Source organism: Oreochromis aureus, linkage group 16 (assembly GCF_013358895.1).
Source record: "Oreochromis aureus strain Israel breed Guangdong linkage group 16, ZZ_aureus, whole genome shotgun sequence".
Taxonomy (NCBI): domain Eukaryota; kingdom Metazoa; phylum Chordata; class Actinopteri; order Cichliformes; family Cichlidae; genus Oreochromis; species Oreochromis aureus.
Window position 1 is genome coordinate 21,386,210 of NC_052957.1, and position 17,392 is coordinate 21,403,601.

Genomic DNA, 17,392 nt, shown 5'->3' on the forward strand with positions numbered 1-17,392 from the left:
TGGTTTCATGTTCTTGATGGGGGATGGAGGATGGGGGCCACTGAGCAGATGGGAAACCAGAAAGTGGTAGACAGCTTTCTGCTTCCCCCGTGATGCATGAGTGAGTAAAACGACCAAGTGGTCAAAGATACACGCAAACAATGTAAGATGTAAAGAAAATATTGTGAAGTTGGGAGATGATGTTGTTGTTGGTGTGTTGTGTTGAATTGGTGTGCCAACCAAGAGAAAATTGTTTTCTAATTATTTTTCTAGTTCATCCTGTAAAAAACATTTCTCAAAGGATTTGATGAATTTCTGCATTTCATAAGAATAGATGGTGCTGTCGTTAGCACTGTCCCTTCACAGTAAAAAGGTGTCTGCTGGGGCCTTTCTGTGTGGAGTTTCTGTGATTTAATATTGTTCGTGGTTCAGTTTCCTTATTTTCCTAGTTTAGTCACTTGTATTTCTAGTTTCTTGTTTCTTTTAGTCTGCTTCCCTTTTCATGCACCTGTCTTGTCTCTCATGCATGTTAAGTTCTGACTCCATGGTTATTCATGTCTCCCCAGTCACTGTGTTAAGCTTTCATGTCTAGAGTCTGAGTTTCTGTCTATGTGTTTCCTGTTTTATTTTGATAGTTCCTTGTCCTGTGTTCAGTATATTCAGTTTTGCTTCCTCCCTGTCTCATTGTGTCTGATTACTTCCAGTTGTGTTCCCTCCTGTTTTCCATCCTCTCTTTATCCTCCATGTATTTAGGTCCTCTGTCTTCCTTTGCTTGTTGTTGGGTCAACCCACATGGCTGTGTTTCATTTTGTGCCTCGTCTCCCTCGTGACTCCCTGTCCCAAGTTTAAGTTTATTGTCTCTAGTTTCTGAGTTTTGTATTTAGTTTGTCTTTATTTTGTGTTTCTAGGGACACAACTGAGCTGCCTCTTTTCATTCATGCTATTGTGATACTAGTCCTGCGTTTGGGTCCTCATCCTGCCTGCCACACAGCTTCCCCTAACAGTGTTTCATGATCCATCACATGCATTGCTATGAAATTAGAATTTTGCAGAATTAATTAAAGATATACTGTTATTTATTTATTACCTTTATTTTATCAGGAATTCCCACTGAGATCACATTATTTTGTACAGTAGATACCTAGCTCAAGTAGCAGCCACGCAACCATAAAACATCTCAGAAATACTACAAATACAACAAAAAAACATAAATCCACAACAAATGCACAATATAAAAATACCCGTAATTCCTTCCTATGCTTTTAAATTCACCAAACGATAAAGATATATTCAAATTTTACCCATTCTATGAATCAGTTCGTGTCCAGTATGCATTGTAATAAATTGTAATAAATAACGCCCACTCACATCCTGGGCCATCTGACCTCAGGAAATCACATGATAGGGTGGGGCCAGGTTTCACAATGAGCTCACCCGAAACCCTGGCTGATTAGGTCCCACACCCGCTTTCACACCTTGGCGCATGTGATTAGAGGATCACCAGGGGTCCTTTGTCCCTCCTTGGGGATACTCCCACTGGGTTTAAATCTGGGACTCTCAGCCATTTGACCTTAGAACTGAAGAAGCTTCTCGGATGAGAGGTGAAACGTCTTCAAGCAACTCAAAGAAGTCCAGACGCTTTTCTTTGCAAACTCCTTTGACTGTGCATTGTAAGAAAATGCTGTTTTCCTCAGATATCTCAGAACTGTAGATACATCAAAAAGTGTAGCTGGTAACTTTTGGTACTGGGGCAGAAAACGGTATGAATGGCTTTCCAGAAGGAAAATATACCAGTGCTGTTTTCATTGAGTGGTCAGTGATGGCCAGCCCACAAAATGATTAAGAATGCAGCAGTGAGTCAGAGACTTTGCATTTGTAATAAAACACAGAGATGCACGGCACACCGAGTCAAGATTCATGCATATAAACAGTGTATCAGCATAATAAGACTGAACCTCATCATTAGGGTCAGTCTTTAATTTTATTTCTAGTACTTAGGATTATGACTAAATACATGAAAAGCTAATGACACTCCCATCAACTTCATCTGTACATTACTGTACTAACTATTAGGAGAGGTGGGATTTAATATATTAACTTCTGAAGATCAGCATGTTAACATTATTCTATCTTGTTGTTAGCATTTCAGAGCTGGTTAAGCTGTTCACTGATTTCTGATTATAATAGTCATTAAGCAATTCATGACTTGATTAAAAAAAAGGAGAAAAAAATGAGCTTAAGTAACTTTTGCTAAGAAGTGTAGCCAACTGAGTACTTTTAATCAACAAGAAAACAACACTGAAGAGTGCTAATAACAATATAGAGCTATCATTAAAATGTGGAGGAAGAGTGGCAGAAACGTGGAGTCGGAGACAGGCAGTAACTGGGAATGATGGATGCAGCGAGATGGATATGACAGATGGAGAAAGGAGGAAAAGAAGAAAGTTTGATAACTTAGACCCATCTGCAGTGAAAGAATGATGAATGACTTTCATTTACAGTAGGAGCAACTCTTCCTTTAGCAGAGCTTCCCTGTGGCGTTGAACCTCTGTGGCCATCTCACTTTTGTCCTCCTATGAGCTCTACCAGCTACCAACCCCGTCAGTCTCCTCACTAAGCCAGCTCATGCTGTCAGATTTTTCAAAGTGCTAAAGCATCCTACCATTGGTTTTAAATTATTAAACAAGAAGAATTTTCACTCACACACACACACACACACACACACACACACACATATATATATATATATATATATAGCAAATCCTATAGCTTCTCACTTGGTGATCAGATATTTACAGGGCCTGTATGCATGACTGATCCTTAACCCAGAGAGGTGATTTCCTGAAGTTATCAGGTTATCAGAATCAGAATACTTTATTAATCCCTAAAGAAAATACGTATTATGCTGTGTGAGTTGTGTTGAAATATTGACAACCCAAATGCAGGATGTGGTAGATGAAATTTGAACGTAACACTAAGAGTTTATTCCAAGAAAATAACAAGTAAGAGGCAGTCCAGAAACAGGTAACAAAAGTCCATAAGCCATGAGGAAGCACAGGGGAAAACACTAGGCTCAGCACAGTTAGTGAGACAATTAGACAAAGGGCAAGGGGAGACAGCGACAATGACAATAAATACACAACATAATGAGGGAAGCTGAAACTAATCACAGAATAATTGACTAGGGACATTTACTAAATACCAAACATACTAGACACAGGTTACTGAAATAAAACAGGAAATGACATCACTGAGGGAGACTTTACACAAAGGGTGGAACACTAGGGAAAAGAGGAAGACAACTAGAAAGTCCAAAAAAACTCCAAATCAAGAGGTTTAATCACTATGAGGAAGTCCTTCAACCACCCCTGGTGGCTACTGCAAGTAAGCCATCTGTGACAGTTAAATTACCTCCACAAATGCAATATTAAAAACACAGACTCCTTCAACCTTCAGATCAGTGTGGAACTTAAAACGCATCATCCAGATTTAGTTTTGTGCAAATGTTTTATACATTATGTCTGTAAAACATTATATGTGACATGGTTTGGTGTGGCTGTAGATCAGGAGGTAGAGCAGGTCACCTACTGAGTGTGAATGTGTGTGTATGTCGTTAGAAAAGCACTCAGTTTAGAGCCGGGGTAGGGAACGTTAGTCCTCGAGAGCCGGTGTCCTGCAGGTTTTAGATCTCACCCTGGGTCACCACACCTGAATCAAATGATTAGTTCATTACCAGGCCTCTGGAGAACTTCAAGACATGTTGAGGAGCTAATTTAGTCATTTAAATCAGCTGTGTTGGATCAAGGACACATCTAAAACCTGCAGGACACCGGCCCTCGAGGCCCGGAGTTCCCTACCCCTAGTTTAGAGTCAGTGCTTGTGAGATTGGGTGAATGTGGCATGTTGTATACGGTGCTTTGAGTACTCTGGGAGATTAGAGGAGCACTATATAAGAATCAGTCCATTTACCATTTGCACAGTTTACAGAGAGAAGTCAACTTTGAGTATTTAGGTTATTTCACTGTCTTCATGTAACCCCAGACTGACTCCAAGATAGGCAAGATCTGGACAACCCTAGGTGGCCACATCTGGGAGGAAACCCTGTCACTGTTGCCTAACCAAAAGCAAACCCTGTGTGTAATTTAGAATTTGATAAAACGGCCGAGCTCCAACAGTGAAAATCATGAACATTTGTGATGCCTAGATGATGGTGAATGCGGCTGACTCTAATGTCTCCCTGACTATATGCATGATAACATGAAACCTCTCTCAAACACAAAAATCCGCTCTATTACACGGAGAGAAATTGCAAAAAATCTGCCTGAGCTTCTTCCTCAACTCATAACTGTGCCCTGATAGATTTGAAAAATATACCAATTCACACATTTTTGTGGACGAGTTCTTGTTGTTTTTGTCATAAAATGAGCAGTCAGTCGTAGTAAATCAGCCGCTTGCAGATTGTGCAACTGATAATATCATACATTCAGCGATTCAGCGCTGTGCTCATTACCTTTTTTTTTTCTCTTTTCTTCTGTCAACGAACAGCAGGTAAAGTAAGAGGGGGAGAATGTAATTCCTCAGGGCAAACATTAATTTTCTCGCTCTCCTTTCCACCCGCAACGCAGTATGTAGACACAGAGCACAGCTCTGAGTTTGTCCTTGGATTGATGGATATCTGCCTGCGCTGCAAAGGAATCATAAGTCTGAAAATGCAATCAGCAGGAGGGACAGCAGAAGAGAGGAACCGCTTCTCACTGATATTCTTTCAGACAGTGCCAAACGCTCTGCTCGAGGGCTTTTACATCTATTCTCTACCCTTATGTTCATAGATTATGAAGGGAGTTAAGGTCTGCGATAAGGTGAAAATATTCTTTGATGCAGTGAACATCAAAGGATTATTTTAATAAAAAGATCACTGTCCAAGCAGAGGAATGGTGGTGTTGCTCATCTTTGGAGAAAATGTTTTTTTGATGTAACACTTTATGATAAAATTCAAAATGCACAAAATACATTAGTTGATGCATGAATCATTGCCGACTCCATAGCAGTTAATGTAAGTCTTCCTCTATTTGGAAATGATCAGCCTATTATGAGTTTATGCTATTAATTAAAGCTCAGCAGATTATTAATTAATGAGTATTAATTTACAGTTCCTTCATTCATTCATTAGCTTTGATTAAATTGTTTCTTTCTTTTTTAATGAGATCTGGTCCTGTTCTGCTTTCAAAGAGATTCGGCAAACACGCTATGCTAAATAATCCCCTTTTATATTTAAGTTCTTGTTCCATTAGTGGCGTATTTTAAAGCATTTTCCCTGAGTCAAAGCCACGGTGTCAGGTCTCTCTTCCACTACGTATTGTAACTCAACGCAATCTCAGATTCTGCTTTTCTTTCATCTGTCTTTTTGAAACGTGTTCCTGGGGTTTGCTTGCAACGTTCAAAGGAAAATGGCCGTCCTCTACAGCAACCTGCTATCCGACGTTGAAACCTTTGCAACTTTTCAGCAAGTCAAAGTACAATTGCTTTAAAGAGAAATTATGTTGGTGATTGGTGGTCTGAAATAGTTCTCCCCTTTCTTTTATAATCTCTGCTCGGTGCTCCCAATCCTCCAGTTATTACAGACTTGTCTGAACCAGCGCTGACACCTGGACCTGCTCGTGGATTTGCCTCTTTGGTCAAATCTGTGACACCTGGTCCACAGCCAATGGGAATTGATGCTAATTCAAAGCTGCTAAAAATACAGATACTCAACTGTATTATGGATAATTCTTGCTCATAGCTTACCTTTCCCCCCTTTCTGCCGGCTCGCTCTCACCAGCCGGCAGCTTACCCACTGTACCCTAACTAGTGGTGCCATGTAACTAAAATACATTTATTAAAGTTCCCTTATATAATTAATTCTGCACGTTTGTCATGCAGCTATATTATATTACTAGTATAAGAATAAATTATACAAATTAAATACTGTCGCCTGTGATGAATTTGCTCCAATTGCAGTTTCTTTTTTCCTCCTCCTTCTTCTTAAGCGGATCATCTGCCTCCATCTCACCCTGTCACACCAACCCTCTACATGTCCTCCTTCACTACTTTTCCTCATATGTCCAAACCACCTCAGGCTTGCCTCTCTAACTTTATCTCCAAATTGCTCTATGCTCTACCTCAGCCGTCCCTCTGATGTGCTCGTTTCTAATCTTGTCCATCAGAGTCGCTCCCAGTGAAAAGCTTAACATCTGTCTTTTTTGTTAGCGTCACCATCTCCAATCTATACATCATACTACCATCCTGTGAACCTTCCCTTTCACTCTGGCTGCCATCCTTCTCTCACAAATCATCCCTGACACTCATCTCCACCCACTCCACCCTGTCTGCACTCTCTTCTTCACCTCTCCTGTGCACTGACCATTTCCTTGGATGGTGACCCCAGGTATTTAAACTCATCTACCTTCATTACTTCTACTCCTTGCAGCTTCACAATCCCACCTGACTCCCTCTCGTTTAGTCACTACAGTTAAATATCACATCCTACAGTAATCCTGTTTAGGAAATAAACTAGTCGACATTATAAACTAATACAGCCCCAAAATGACACATAATAAAAATCACTCAGTTGACAATGATTTAATTTAATTAATTCAAGATCTTTTTCCTGTTATATACTCCAAATATTTACAACTACAAAGGTTTCCCATTCATTTTTATTATTAGCTTGATCGATTGTTGACTTTACAATACAAGCTGATTGTGTTGCTTCAGGCTCTGGTGTGTTTTGTCTGACTTGTTACAAGCCAAACAAATAACTGATTAACTGAAGAAAAAATCATCAGATTGGGGCAATAAACAATAGATGGAAAATTATTGTTTTGTTTCAGGATTTGCTCCACCACAACCAGCAATAGGAAATCAATTAGCAACATCAGTCTGTTAATCTAACAGCACCAAGAGGAGCAGGGTCTGTTTTTCTGCACTGAGTACCTTTTTAGTGTTAGTATTGTAAGTACATTTACCCAGTCATATTTGCATATGTTCATTTCTGTGCAGGCTTTTCCTTCTAATTAAAGGGGACATGAAATGCTCCATATATAGAGGCTAATTTACACCACTGAGCCCTGCTCTCAAAAACCAACATAGATGGAACTCTGTCTGTGAAGCTGGATTAAAGAAATAAGTGGTTAAAGTTCAAGTTCTGTCAGTAAGGAACGTGATGCCATGTGGTTGGTTGGTTGGTTGATGGTAATAGACTTACATTAGTTTATGCTAGCTAACTAGTGACAGAATGGATAACTCAGAGGAAAATAAGAACTAAAAATCATTTTAAGGGGATCACATTTGTGCTGCCTCTGGCTGCAACAATTAGTTTTATGTTAAGAAACCGAGGATATACTGTCCACTTTCACTGTCTGTCTCTTTAGCAGTAATTAGTAACAAGTTAAAGTGTAATGACAGTCAGTGCTCGTTCCTGCTGTGACCAACATCGGAAACAAGCGCAGTATTTGTTGATGATTTATTATTTATTGTCTTTATAGAATAGTAACTTTGGGATATTGTAACACTTTGAGAATTATATATGAGTTTTATTCCAGTTAAATGAATTCTCAGGGAAAAATGTATCCATCTATTAATCCTTTCTGTTCCGCTTAACCTTATAATTTCTATTATAATTTCTTACATGTATCTTTGTACTTTTGTCTTTTTTCCCATTTGTAACAAGATAAGTCTCTGGCTCTGTTTTTCTACCAAGGTCACTCTATAGCCGACGGGAGGTGGTGGGGGGAGTGCCAGGAAGACAGCAGCACTCACCGAGACAAGAGGTCGTAATCAGAAAGAGTTAAGCTATAATCAAACATGGACCTCTGGCAGAAAACAGACAAAGCATGACAAAAGAGAAGAAAAAAAAACATAATCACAGCAAGGAGGCGAAGAATTTGATAAAAATACATCTGAAGGAAAGCCTTTAATCACACGGGGAGAAAGAGACAAAGGAAAGCTGTGTGGCTGAGAAATTAGAAGGAAAAAAAACGAACACAGACAGAGTGGGAGAGGTGGACAGAAAGAAGAGACAGAAGGCAGGATCGAGTAAATGGAAGGGTGCAGGGTGTTGGTATTTTTAACATGCACTAATCACAGCCAGCACATCAAATGTGGCCTGTTGCAAAGACGCCCTCTGTGTTAATCAGAGCAAAGAAACAGAGAGGGAAAAAAATGATTACTGATGCCAGGACAATACTGTGCAAAGCCAGACTCAAATATGCTGCATAAAGAAGGGGATTTGGTGCATACAGCATAAGGAAATGAGCACAGAATTGAGTAAATTTGCCTCCTTATGTAAATCGTCTACGCATCAAAGATTCTTCCTGTAGAGACTCGGGGGTTTAATAAGCTGGGAGGCGGGCGTTTCTTTTCCCATCCTCACTGGGCAGAGGAGGGCAAAGCAAGGAAAAAAAGGAGGTGGGGGGAGTGGGAAGTTGTGTCTCAAGACAGGGTGAGGATAAAATCAGCCTGTCTCCTCCGTGTTTGCTTCTTCTGGGCTCTGCCCTCACTCTTCACTCTGCAATCCTGGTGGCTGTCTGAGGCTGTTAATGAATCCCAGCAGATTAGCAGACTATCATTTTAAATTCACAACAACACAAGACTTTGGCTAATTCACCAAAGCATCCTTTAATTCACCAACAACTTGTAGAAACCACATTATTAAAGGGTCATTTTTGATGAGGGGAATTTGGGCCTCTGTCTGTTCTCTGCAACAAATATTTTTTTTCGTCTTTTCATGGCTTTGATAAATATTCATCTCGCTGATGCCTGCGTCCTGCTGCAGTGCAGCGTGTTACTGCAAGGGATATTGATGAGCTGTTGGTCTGAGGATGCTCAAATCACACAGCAATCAGGCCTCATCATAGCTCCCGTGGCCAGACAATCAGCGCGCAGTGAAGGCTCAGGTACACTTTTCCTTCCTTCCTAACGGGGTACCGCTTTCTCCGGTCGTTAGTATGAAGGCCACGTACAAAATGATCATCGTTTGTGTTTTCACATACTGATGGGTTGCACTGGGTTGTTTTCTAAGCTCTGCTCAAGGGACAGAAAGTCTAATCCAATATAGAGGCATTCAGCGACATCCAGCAAGTGGCGGGACAGTGCAAGGGCTTGTGCACGGCAACGCTCATCCAGCCAGCGCCGGCCGATGGGAGTGGGATTGTGGAAGCCTTTAAATGCATCTTGGGGGCTGGATAGTGGAGGCTATTATACAAAGAATCATGACAAGAATTCAATAACGGTGCTTTTGTCCTGTGAAATCTCACTCTTCCCATAAGGATCCTTCTGTTTCTGCCTCTCTTTCCACTCCCTCCTCTCTCTCGATCCCACTGCTCCTCAGGGGGGAATGAGTTAAAAGCATAATACTGAGAGTACTTGAGTGCTGAGGATTCCTCTTGAATGCTAAGCAGCCTTATCAAATAGCACACTGCAGCACAGGATCATAGGTACTGATGGGCAGTGAGAAGCTATACAGACATCTGACGAGACTGCACACCTCACGGTGTAAATATTGAAATAAATCATAACCCAGGAGACTCGTGATTTTAGTGCTGAAACTATCATGCAACAATCAGCTAATTAGGACCTGGTTCACGTTTGAGGCAACACTGCAGCAAAGAGATAAGAGTTACTTTACCTTAATAAAGGATTTCACATTACCATTAAACAAAGGGTGATAAGGGTTAGTCTTAGAATCTGCAGCTCTGCACTGATTTCACTGTACAGGAACTGTGTGAATGCTGTCTGTAGAGAGCATTCACACGGCATGTGATTACAGTATGAACACGAAACAAATTTATAGGTAAATGAAGCGAAAGTCCACACAAGAAAGCAACAAACGGCTGTGACCTGGATGTTCGTTCTCTCAACAGAGACTGGAAAAAAAAATACTAAGCTCATATTTCTTACTTTACAACATAAACGACAGATAGGATGTAAATCATGAGGTAGATAATCCAAGAGAGTATTTGACTTTATTTGATTAATTCATTAAATTTGAATGACTGAATAAGGTCAGGTCAGGAGTAGGCTAGTGCAGCAGAATCCTCTTTTAACAAGCCCATTGCACCATATATAGCTCACCATATGCAGTAATAATGAATGCCAAAACAGAAAAAATGCACACAGCGTATCAGCAAGACTGAAATGAACAGTTCTTGCTGTTTTACCTTTGCATCCAGGACTGTTTATGCGCGCTACATTAGCCTGCGGGGCTCACACTTTGCTTGAACATCACACTCGGGATTTCACTGTTTGCGCAACATGTCTGCTTTCTACATCACGTTCTCCTCGTAAACATTTCATATCACCGACAACTGCACACGGCCAGTTTGGAGTAAATTAATGTGCTGAAATCCTGCAGGTCTAGAAAAGAAATCAGCACAAACCTCTGCAGCCACAGATCAGCAAGTGAAATTGTGAACAAGCTAAAGCAGAAAATCAAGTCAGCTACCTGAATATCACTGAAAAGAATAATAAGAAGCTAGTGGGATTTTTTTGTTTTTTTTCTGGAGGCCAGAAATTTCACAAATGAGCTCCCAACCTTTCCCTCACTTTACACTTGCGCACATCCCAGTGAACCTCATTTCTTTATCAGACAGAACATATTTAGGCTCATTTATGCCAAACTCAACACTAACACCTGCCTTCTCCATCTTCTCATTCTTCTTTTCTCATCTGACTGCTCACCTCACTCGGTTATCTGCCGGCATCTCTGTGTATACCTAACATCCTCCTCTCTCACACCACCCTCCCTCACTATATCCATGAATCTTCTCTGAGGTCTTCCCTTTTTACTCCCGCCTGGTAGCTCCATACTCAACATCCTTTGTCCAGTATATCCACTATCTCTCCTCTAACTTTGCCTCCAAACTGCTCAACCCGAGCCGTCCCTCTGATGTATTCATTTTTAGCCCTGTCCATTCTGGTCACACTTATTGAAAATCTGGGCATCTTCAACTCTGTCACCTCCAGCTTGGCCTCCTGTCAACAATGATCTAATCGAATCAATAATGACAATAATAATCAGACATAATCAGTAGTATCTTCAGTTTTCTTTAAATTGTTTAAGCTGGGTTTTTTGAGTGGGGTTTGATTGAAAAAACAACAACAACAAAACAGAACAGAGCATCCTATAATTAATTAATTATAGGATGAATTTTACCCCTCCGCAAATCGCTACCTTATCGTGGTGGAGGGCTTTGTGTGTCCCAGGAAACCCTGGGGCTATGTTGTCCGGAGGCTTTTGCCCCCTGGTAGCCCTCTCTCTTAGAGATAGAGTGAGAAGTTTGGCCATCCGGGAGGGGCTCAGAGTAGAGCCCCTGCTCCTCCACATTGAAAGGAGTCAGCTGAGGTGGTTCGGACATCTGACAAGGATGCCCCCTGGGCGCCTCCTGGGTGAGGTGTTCTGGGCATGTCCCACTGGGAGGAAGCCCTGGGGCAGACCCAGGACACGCTGGAGAGATTATATCTCTCGGCTGGCCTGGGAATGCCTTGGTGTTCCCCTGGACAAGCTGGTGGAGGTGGCTATGGAGAGGGAGGTCTGGGTTTCTCTGCTTAGGCTGCTGCCCCCGCGACCCACCCCAGATAAGCCAGTTTAGAATCACCAGTTAACTTACTGAGCATGTCTTTAGACTGCGGGAGGAAGCCAGAGCGCCTACACAGGGACTTTCTTGCACGTCTCAAGACGTGCAGAAGAATGGCGTCAGGGCTGATTGTTTAAAAATATTTAGGTGATTCTGTGCAGCCAGTTTGAAACACACACTAATAAGGCACATAAAACTTGAACACCTTCATCTCTTTAAAGGTGTGTGCCAAGAGGAACCCACGCAGGCACGAGGAGAAAGTGCAAACTCCTCAGAGAGTTGGCGAGGAGGTGGATTTGAACCCTGCTGTTAGCTTTGCACCACCCCAGATGTGACATAGTTTGGCTTCTTCAAATGGCAATGGCAATTTTATTTAAACTCCGCGTGCTTAACATATAAAACAGTAAAACCTATAGGTATGTGTGCTTTGCCTTAAGGCAACCAAAAGCAACAAAAAGTTTGCAAAGAAATAAAGCACAAGTTAACAAACACATAAATGTACATACCCAAACAAAACATTTCATCACTCTCTCTTCCTCTCCACTTACACCGCTGTTTGAACTCAAAGAAGAATTACAATGTTGTTGTGGGAGTTAGAGTCCTGACTGATTGCTGGTGCAAGTGTGTATGTGTGTATGCATGTGTGTGCGTCTGCGCGTGTAGTGGCAAAACCATTTCCATCCTCTGTCTCGGCTGTAATTGCACATAACAGTCCTGTCAGGGAGCGACGCTGAATAACAGCGCAATTCAAATGGAAGACATGAAACAGAGAGAGCTCACATAGCAAACTTTCTCTCTGCTCTCCCTCTCGGCTTCACGCACAAACACACAGCAGGACTCTTTGCATTGTAAGAGAGAACCACGGCATGAAGATTTAATGAAAGTGTGGGGGACGTTTTCTGCTGGGGTTTAAATGTTTAAATGTTTCTATTTCTTACTGCCACAGTGGGAAGAGACAGTTTCCTGCGGCAATCCGCGTGTCACTGGTCTTCTTTCCAGCTCCCTTTGTCGCAACAGTTTCCCTGAAGCACGAATGAATTAATGCTTGTATGATGTAAGCTTTGCATAAGCCAATAGCTGCAAATGGTGGTAGGCTATGGGAACTGTAAATGAGCTGCAAAATGATCATCACACACAAAGAAACACAGCTCACAGAAGCAGATTCTTATAGCAGATCAGGACTTGCGAACAATGAAAAAGTCAAGTCCTCTGTGAGAATGGTGCGCCATGTGCTGTGAACGTCGTGCCACCTGCTCATAAATAGCAGGTGCTTTTTGGGGGGTGGGAGGGGGGTCTTATCTTGCACAGAGCATTATGGGTAAGGCCCCAGTGAAGGCAATTTAGGCTCCAGGCAGCAGCACAGGTCAGAGGATGTCCTGGCTCGAGGATTTAACATCTAAGAAAGCAGCAATCCTGACACAGAATTTATTTGACAGACACCGCCCACTCGCACTCAACTGTGCCATCTCACTTATTTTCTCACTCCCCCCCACCCCCCACTGTCGCTATTGGACAGATACGCACACATTCACAAATGTGATGTAACAGCCTTGAGCTGTAATCCAGAGTGAGCATCCATAAAGGAGGCCTGTTAGGATGTTCAAAGGAAATTGTGAAAAATGACCACAGCAAGCAGTTGAGCAGGAACTGGATATTTGAAGGAACTGTGTGTGTGTGTGTGTGTGTGTGTGTGTGTATGTGTGTGTCTACTTGTATTTCTAATTTTGTGAGGACAAACAGGTCTGACTTTATGGTGCATAAACGACAAAGTTTTATGGTAAATATTTGCTCATCATTTGCGTGAGACTCCATGAAAGTCATTTTAATATCCTCTGAGGTAAGCGAGACACACCTGTTGGTCTGCATGTTTTCTTATCATGTTTGATTAGCCCCAGTGACAAATATATCTTCTACCCAGCAATAAATATGTAAAGAGTGCTGCTTCACATCTCTCTCCCTATAAAGAAGGTACGCCCAGGTTGGAGCATGTGAGCATATGTAAAATATTGTTGATGTAGTTGTCTGTGTGAGGACTACTGTTTTCTTAGAATTTAAATACTCAAACCAGGACATCTCCTGATCTCTGCTGCTTGGAGCCAAAATTGCATTCACTGACGCCTTACCCATAATGCTCTGCTCCAACATTGCTCAATATTTACAGGAGTGTGAGAGACTTTATCAGTCTCTCACAACGTGGTTATCGTTATATTTTTTATTTATATAGCACATTTAATTACAACAGCAATGTTGAACAAAGTGCTAAAGGTGATACAGAAATACAAAATAACTTAACTTATAATATTAGTACCAAATACTAAATAACTCTCATACTGTATTAAAAGCCAGTAAAAACAAATGTTTTTTTAAAATGTGTTTTTAGATATGATTTGAAAAGATTGACAGTAGGAGCCTGTCTGATGTGTAGGTGTGGACTATTTGGGGGGGCCGACCGTGGCTCAGGGGTTTGGGAAGCGCATCTGTAACCGGAAGGTCGCTGGTTTGATCCCTGGGCTCTCTGTCCTGGTCGTTGTGTCCTTGGACAAGAGGGGCCGATGACGCAATATGGCAGCCTCACTTCTGTCAGTTTGCCCCAGGGCAGCTGTGGCTACAACTGTAGCTTGCCTCCACCAGTGAGTGAATGAATAGTGGTATTGTAAAAGCACTTTGGATGCCTTGAAAAGCGCTATATAAATCCAATCTATTATTATTATTATTATTCCTCAGTTTAGGCGCTGCGACCCCAAATGCCCGATCGCCTCGGTGAACCAGTGTAAACCTGGCTAAAAGCAAAAGATCATTTGATCTAAGAGATCTAGAGGGCACATAAGGTTGCAAGAGGTCAGACAAATACCCAGGAGCCTGTCTGTTCAGGGCTTGGTAAGCCAACAACAACATTTTCAAATCAATTCTGAAGTGAACATTGAGCCAGTGAAGAGAGCCAAGCACCTGGGAAGTATGTTCACGTATTTTAGTTCGTGTCAGAAGACGAGCTGCAGCTTTCTGGACCAACTGCAGTCTTGCAAGGCAGGTCTGACTAACTCCAACGTACAATGAGTTACAGTAGTTCAGCAGGGATCTAATAAAAGCATGGATTGCCTGTTCAAAGTCAGCCTTCACCTTAGATAAAAGCCTCAGTTTGAAAAAAATCACTGTACAACTGAGCTAATCTGTTTTTGAAAGGTGAAATTACTGTCATATATATAACCCCCAAATTTTAGTGTGCAACAATAAAAGAGGTGCTGAATGAATATTGGGCAGCTCTTGAGGTTGGCAACCATTGTTTTCTCCTCACCTCTCTTATTTCTGTCAAGTTCAGGTCTGAGCTGTGAGTGGGTCATTGCAGCATATTGATTCTTTTCTTTTTCAGCCATTCTGGTGTTGATTCGCTGCTGTGTTTGGGATCGTCGCCCTTGTTTTCTCCAAATGCTCCTCTATGCATTATGGCCAAACATCTCCACTTTGATATGTGCCAGAAGTTGTGTGGTGTGTTCAGATGCAACTTTGCAAACTTAAGATCTGCCATGTTCATCTGATATCTCTTCCAGACATGTCCTATTGTTCAGTCTTTTTCTAATGGTACTGTCATGGACTTCAACATTTAACACACTGACTGAGGCCTGTGAAGTCTGAGATGTCGCTCTTGGGATTTTTGCAGTTTCTCTGAAACTGCACTGCATGGTCCCACTTTGGAGTGAACATGCTGAGACGTTCACTCCTGGGAAGACTGGCAACTGTCTACAGTGTTTTACACTTTGAATAATCATTTCTCATTAGACTTCAAATTGTTTGCAAATTATCTTATAGCTTGTACCTGATTGATGGGCAGCAACTGCTTTTCTAAGACCATTGCAGATGTTTCTTCTCCTTGGCAAATGTCCAATCAGCTTATACATCAAATATGATGTAAAAGCCACCTTATTGTTGGTTTAAGGCTCTGCAAACCCGCAGGCAGGATTGGAGGACCCATGCAGACTGGTGGACAAAACTAAACTCAAAAGGCAGCTTTACGCTGGACTACAGTTATACAAAAACCGAACTGGACTGAACAGGAACTAAACAAGCAGGCAGAACACACAGCGTGGAATGAGGGAGGTCGCAACAAAGGACAAACGGCCATGCGTACATACACACGAGGGCAAACGAGAGAACACAGCTGAACGTAATCTAACTAATGAGACAGGGGAAGCACAGCTGAACGTGTAACACACACAACAAGAGACTGTCAGAATAAAACAGGAAGTACAAAAAACACACCGGGACACAGACAGACAAAACCCAGGGAACAGAGTGAGCAGAGAGCGAGGGACATGACTGGGGAAACATGCAGCTACACCAGGAGACGAGACAGACTTTACAGGAAGGCATAACACAGGAGATGATGGGGAGGACACACAGAGACAAGACAAAAAACTAGAAATACAGATATAGGAACAAGTCACACAGAGAAATCAGTAATGACTCAAAAAACCATAAACACAAAACACTGAGTCAACGACCCAGGGACCCTAACAGTTATTGTGAATGACTGCCTGCTTAGGTTGGAGATGTGCGAAGCTCCGCTGAAAATCACTAAACTCTATACACTACTGGAGCTGATGAAGCATAGCCACAGGAGAGTAAAAGAGAGTGCATCTGCACAGTCCTGTAAATATGTCTAATTAAGTGATAAAATAGCTGGAGTTGGATTGGACCACGGGCATGGAGAGCCTTTAGAAACCCAACTGCTCAGAAAATGGTCTCGGCTGGCTTCATCTCTACGAGCTACATTAAAATTCAGCATTTTAACACATCATTCATAACAATTCACAAATTGATGTGACACTCTGAAAGGTGCCATTCTGCATGTTGAGTATTTTCACTTTTGACGCTGCTAAAATGTTCATGTATTTCTAAAGCCAATTTGTGAATGCAAAACTTCTACAGACTCTTACTTTGCAGGACTGGATCAAGAACAAACATCACATCACTATTTAAACTTGCAATGCTCAGTTTACATAAAGCGCACATTGTTCAGCAACCAGATAGATTCAGAAGAAAACAACAGTTTGCACTCTTAAAGGTTTTTGAAATCTAAAAATAGGATGTTTTTACATTTTGTAGGTGTTGAAAAACTAAGAAGGGTCACTTCCTTCCTTTCTTGCCATGCTCCATTGTTGGCTAAATGTGTAATAAAAATTCCTACCTTAATCTGGTGCATTTAAAATAACATTCAAAATAACCTTAATGAGTTTTGAAATAATTGCTTTAAGCTGAGACCTAACGGCCATCATGCATTACACAGACAGACATAAAAAGTGTCTGCACAATGCAAAGGCCTACAGCGTGGAAGACATCTCATCTGCATACACTACACCCAATGGTGAGCAGTTAATTACTGAAAAAATGAAACAAAAATGTGTTGTCATTATGCTAAAATCAAAATTGGCTCCCACTGAGGATACATTTCCCCCACACGTGACAGATTGTGAGAACATTTGCATTTTATAGCTCGCCTAATGTCCTTTGCAGCCAGAGAGACAGAGAATAATCTGAGCTTCCATAGAGCCATAGGAGCAGATCAATAGGATGTACTTACTGTGATCATTAGAAAAGGTTATTACCATGTGCGAGAATAGATCCATGCTGCCGGTTCCTGACATTGTGCATTCTGTAGCTATTACGGATCTTGAAGATCTGAGTAAAACGTGAATCAAATGTTAAAAAATATAGATGCATTAAGAGATAATAGATCTTCCCCTGGAAGAGAAAATGGAATAAAAGCTGCAGGAAACAAGTGCATTTCAGGGGTTTTAATTTATGGG